Source organism: Triticum urartu, chromosome 6, assembly GCF_003073215.2.
Source record: "Triticum urartu cultivar G1812 chromosome 6, Tu2.1, whole genome shotgun sequence".
NCBI classification, from domain to species: Eukaryota; Viridiplantae; Streptophyta; class Magnoliopsida; order Poales; family Poaceae; genus Triticum; species Triticum urartu.
This window is the reverse complement of record NC_053027.1, coordinates 442,422,497-442,428,643: the sequence shown is the minus strand read 5'-3', so window position 1 is coordinate 442,428,643 and position 6,147 is coordinate 442,422,497.

Sequence of the window (6,147 nt, the reverse complement as noted above, 5' to 3'; positions counted from 1 at the left end):
ACACAACAGTCATGTCCATGCTATCTGAAAATGAAGATGGAAGCTACTTCCTAAGCATGACCGGACGAGACCTACTAAACCAGTAAGTATTCAAACACCCACATACTGCAATGTAAAATAGCATCCTAGCTCACAACCCTTTGCTAGGAAAAAAATAACAAATGCATGTTTGCATGTGATTTGCAGGAAAGCCATGAATGCAAGGAAAGATGATTTGGATGATGTATTGAAACTTGTTTCATTCTTCAAAGACATGAAGGAAATAAATGATGAGTTTTTCTATGACATCCAAGTGGACAAGGACAAGTCAATTAAAAACATTTTCTGGTCCAATGCAAGCTGCCGAGGAGCCTATAAAGGCTTTGGCGATTGCATAACATTTGACACAACTTACAAGACCAACAGATTTCATATGCCTCTGGGAGTGTTTGTTGGAACAAACCATCACTTGCAGTCAACGATATTTGATGTTGCCCTGATAAGAGATGAAGATGCAAAGTCATTCAAGTGGCTGTTCGATACATATGTATGGTGCATGAACAACAAGCACCCAACTTGCATTCTAATAGGTGAGTTCAAAACAAACCTCTTCAAGTTTCATCATCTTTTCAGTCTATGGGTCTGTGTTGGGTACATTGGTTTTGTCTAAAAATAATGTAAAGAACGCAGTTCAACCACTGTTTGCACAGAAGTCCAACTAGCAGTACAAGAAATCAAAATTATCTGTCACATGTTTAGAAAAAAATTAGTTATGAATGTGAAGTTCAAATACATGAATCATAGAAGTTCAAGGACAAAGTTGTAAGATAAATATATGTAGCATGTTCAGAAAAATATAGTTATTTATGTGAAGTTCAAGCACTGCTACCAAAGAAGTTCAACAACAATGCTTTAAGAAAATTTTTGAGTGTGACACTACTAGTTTGTCCTACTACAAACTGTGAAGTTCAAGCACTAGTACCACAGAAGTTCAGCAACACTGCTGTAAAGAAAAAATACATGTGACATTCTTAGATACCATACTGCTAGATGTGAAGTTCAAGTACTTGTACAGCATAAGTTCACTATCAGTACAAAAAAGAATCAAGTTTCAGTTTTTTAATTCATGCAGACCAATGCCCATCGATGGCGAAAGCTATACCACAATCATTTCCAAACACTGTCCACAAGCTATGCCGTTGGCACATCATGAAGAAGTACAGGGAATACCTCGCGTTGCTGTACAAAAAGTATAAAACATTCAAAGAGGAGTTCACAGCTATATTAAACTGTCCGCTGATGCCAACGGAGTTTGAAGATGCCTGGGATGAACTCGTGCACAAGTACAACCTGGAGAACGACCAGATGATGATGCAGCTCTGGAGTGATAGGAAGATGTGGGTTTCAGCATATTACAAGAACACTGTGCTAGAATGACTTCCACACCACGAAGCGAGAGCATGAACCACGTGCTAAAGAAAGGGTTTGTCAAGGGGACCCAGAACCTACACAAGTTTGCTAGGCGGGTCAATGCTTGCATCCAAACTCGGATGCAGAACGAGAACGAGCAAACAGTGACCAGCATGGTATGATGACAAGTACAAAACACCCCCATCATGTTCTGTTTACCTTCAACATCTGCACTTTGAATTAAAAAAAATTAAACCCATGACTCTGCTTCGACTAATATCTCACTTTTTGACATGTGCAGACCAATCCTGTGACAAAAACAACTTACGGCTACGAGGAAGACATGTCTATCACGTACACGAGAGCCGTGTACACCGAGATGAGGAATAGGATGAAAAAGGCCACGCTATTTCTCGCAAAGCGTACAATAGAGCCCACTAAGTACCTTGTGTACTACCACAACAAGCCTGGCCATGATGATGAAGAGAGATTTTCCTGGTCAAAGCATGAATTCCAGGTTGTAGCTGACCCAGAGAATGAAATATACGAGTGTGAATGCAAGCTCTGGACACACACAGGTGAGCGAAAAAACAAACTCATTAAATAGCTAGACTAGTAGTTGTTGGAAATATGCCCTAGAGGCAATAATAAAATAGTTATTATTATATTTCCTTGTTCGTGATAATTGTCTATTATTCATGCTATAATTGTGTTATCCGGAAATCGTAATACATGTGTGAATACATAGATCACAACACGTCCCTAGTGAGCCTCTAGTTGACTAGCTCGTTGATCAAAAGATAGTCATGATTTCCTGACTATGGACATTGGATGTCATTGATAACGGGATCACATCATTAGGAAATGATGTGATGGACAAGACCCAATCCTAAGCATAGCTCAAATATCGTGTAGTTCGTTTGTTGTAGCTTTTCCGAATGTCAAGTATCATTTCCTTAGACCATGAGATTGTGCAACTCCCGGATAGTGTAGGAGTGCTTTGGGTGTGCCAAACGTCACAATGTAACTGGGTGACTATAAAGGTACACTACAGGTATCTCCAAAAGTGTCTGTTGGGTTGGCACGAATCGAGACTGGGATTTGTCACTCCGTATGACGGAGAGGTATCTCTGGGCCCACTCGGTAATGCATCATCATAATGAGCTCAATGTGACCAAGTGGTTGATCACGGGATCATGCATTACGGCACGAGTAAAGTGACTTGCCGGTAACGAGATTGAACAAGGTATTGGGATACCGACGATCGAGTGTCGGGCAAGTAACATACCGATTGACAAAGGGAATTGTATATGGATTGATTGAATCCTCGACATCGTGGTTCATCCGATGAGATCATTGAGGAGCATGTGGGAGCCAACATGGGTATCCAGATCCCGCTGTTGGTTATTAACCGGAGAGTCGTCTCGATCATGTCTTCATGTCTCCCGAACCTCTAGGGTCTACACACTTAAGGTTCGGTGACGCTAGGGTTGTAGAGATATTAGTATGCAGTAACCCGAAAGTTGTTCGGAGTCCCGGATGAGATCCCGGATGTCACGAGGTGTTCCAAAATGGTCCGGAGGTAAAGATTTATATATAGGAAGTGCAGTTTGGCCATCGGGAAGGTTTCGGGGGTCGCCGGTATTGTACCGGGACCACCGGAAGGGTCCCGGGGGTCCACCGGGTGGGGCCACCTATCCCGGAGGGCCCCATGGGCTGAATTGGTTGGGGAACCAGCCCCTAGTGGGCTGGTGCGCCCCCCTTGGGCCTCCTCTGCGCCTAGGGTTCGGAAACCCTAGGGGTGGGGGCGCCCCCTGTTGGAAATATGCCCTAGAGGCAATAATAAATTAGTTATTATTATATTTCCTTGTTCATGACAATCTTTTATTATCCATGCTATAATTGTATTGATAGGAAACTCAGATACATGTGTGGATACATAGACAACACCATGTCCCTAGTAAGCCTCTAGTTGACTAGCTCGTTGATTAATAGATGGTTACGGTTTCCTGACCATGGACATTGGATGTCGTTGATAACGGGATCACATCATTAGGAGAATGATGTGATGGACAAGACCCAATCCTAAGCTTAGCTCAAGGATCGTGTAGTTCGTATGCTAAAGCTTTTCTAATGTCAAGTATCATTTCCTTAGACCATGAGATTGTGCAACTCCCGGATACCGTAGGAGTGCTTTGGGTGTGCCAAACGTCACAACGTAACTGGGTGGCTATAAAGGTACACTACAGGTATCTTCGAAAGTGTCTGTTGGGTTGGCATGAATCGAGTCTGGGATTTGTCACTCCGTGTGATGGAGAGGTATCTCCGGGCCCACTCGGTAGGACATCATCATAATGTGCACAATGTGATCAAGGAGTTGATCACGGGATGATGTGTTACGGAACGAGTAAAGAGACTTGCTGGTAACGAGATTGAACAAGGTATCGGGATACCGACGATCGAATCTCGGGCAAGTATCGTACCGCTAGACAAAGGGAATTGTATACGGGATTGATTAAGTCCTTGACATCGTGGTTCATCCGATGAGATCATCGTGGAACATGTGGGAGCCAACATGGGTATCCAGATCCCGCTGTTGGTTATTGACCGGAGAACGTCTCGGTCATGTCTGCATGTCTCCCGAACCCGTAGGGTCTACACACTTAAGGTTCGATGACGCTAGGGTTGTAAAGGAAGTTTGTATGTGGTTACCGAATGTTGTTCGGAGTCCCGGATGAGATCTCGTACGTCACGAGGAGTTCCGGAATGGTCCGGAGGTAAAGATTTATATATAGGAAGTCCTATTTCGGCCATCGGGACGAGTTTCGGGGCCACCTATCCCGGAGGGTCCCATGGGCTGAAGTGGGAAGGGATCCAGTCCAAAGTGGGCTGGGGCGCCACTTTCCCCTAGGGCCCATGCGCCTAGGGTGGGGAAACCCTAAAAGGAAGAGTCCTAGGAGGGGAAGGCACCTCCTAGGTGCCTTGGGGGGAGGGAATCCTCCCTTGGCCGCCACCCCAAGTCCCATCTAGGGCTGCCGCCCCTCTAGGGGTGGGAACCCTAGAGGGGGCGCACCCTCCTCCCTCTCCCCTATATATAGTGAGGCCTAGGGGCTGCCCATAACACGCGATCTGATCTCTGCCTATTGGTGCAGCCCTCCCTCTCTTTCTCCTCATATCTCGTGGTGCTTGGCGAAGCCCTGCAGGATTGCCACGCTCCTCCATCACCACCACGCCGTTGTGCAGCTGCTGGATGGAGTCTTCCTCAACCTCTCCCTCTCTCCTTGCTGGATCAAGGCGTGGGAGACATCGTCGGGCTGTACGTGTGTTGAACGCGGAGGTGCCGTCCGTTCGGCACTAGGATCATCGGTGATTTGAATCACGACGAGTACGACTCCATCAACCCCGTTCTCTTGAACGCTTCCGCGCACGATCTACAAGGGTATGTAGATCCAATCCTCCCTCGTTGCTAGATGACTCCATAGATTGATCTTGGTGACACGTAGGAAAATTTTGAATTTATGCTACGTTCCCCTACAGCTCCACGTCCCAATGTGGTGACTTGTTTCAAGTGTGGAGAGCCGGGTCACTATAGCCGAGAGTGTCCCCAGAACAACAACCCCAATCAAATTGGAAAGTCCGTTGGCCATGGTAAGCCCGCGGGAAAGACATTCTACGCCAAGCCGGTCACCACTGCCCGTGGCCATGTCAACTATGTTTCAGCCGAGGAGGCTCATGAGGATCCTAACATCGTCCTTGGTACGCTCCTTGTTAACTGCCATCCGGCATTTGTTCTTTTTGATACTGGAGCATCTCATTCATTCTTATCCGAGAACTATGCTCGATTGCATAACATGACATTCTGTGACATGCCCTCTACCATGGAAATTCAAACCCCTCGCTCTAGATGGAAAACTTCTAGAGTAAGCCATGGGAACGAAATTCTTGTCGATAGACTTGTCTTCCTCGCATCCTTAATAGCTCTCAAGTCCTCGGACATAAACATCATCTTGGGTATGGACTGGATGTTAGCTCATTATGCTAAGATTGATTGTGCCACTAGAACCGTTCAACTTACTCACCCATCGGGCAAGACAGTCAATGTCTTAACTCGAGTGGCCAAGCGCCAGCTTTACTCCCTAAATGCCAACCCCCTTCCAGACCTTGAGGATGTTCCGGTAGTCCGAGACTTTCCGGATGTCTTTCCGGAAGAACTGCCAGGTGTTCCACCTGACAGGGATGTTGAGTTTTTGATAGACCTTGTTCCAGGAACCGTTCCAATTTCTAGAAGACACTACAAGATGGCACCCTTAGAACTAGCCGAGCTTAAGAACCAACTCGATGAGTCCTTGAAAAAGGGTTTCATCCGTCCTAGTTCCTCTCCTTGGGCTTGCCCCGTCCTCTTCGTCAAGAAGAAGGATGGAACGGATCGAATGGTTGTGGATTACCGACCTGTCAACTTGGTCACCATCAAGAACAAATACCGCTTCCCAGGATCAACGATCTGTATGATCAGCTCGCTGGATCCTCAGTCTTTTCCAAGATGGATTTGAGGTTGGGCTACCATCAAATCAAAATCAGAAACGGGGACATTTCCAAAACGGCCTTTGTTACTCGTTATGGCCAATACGAGTACACCGTTATGTCCTTCGGTTTAACCAATGCCCCAGCCACCTTCTCCCGGTTAATGAACTTGGTCTTCATGGAGTATTTGGATAAATTTGTCGTAGTATGCCTCGATGACATACTCATCTACTCCAA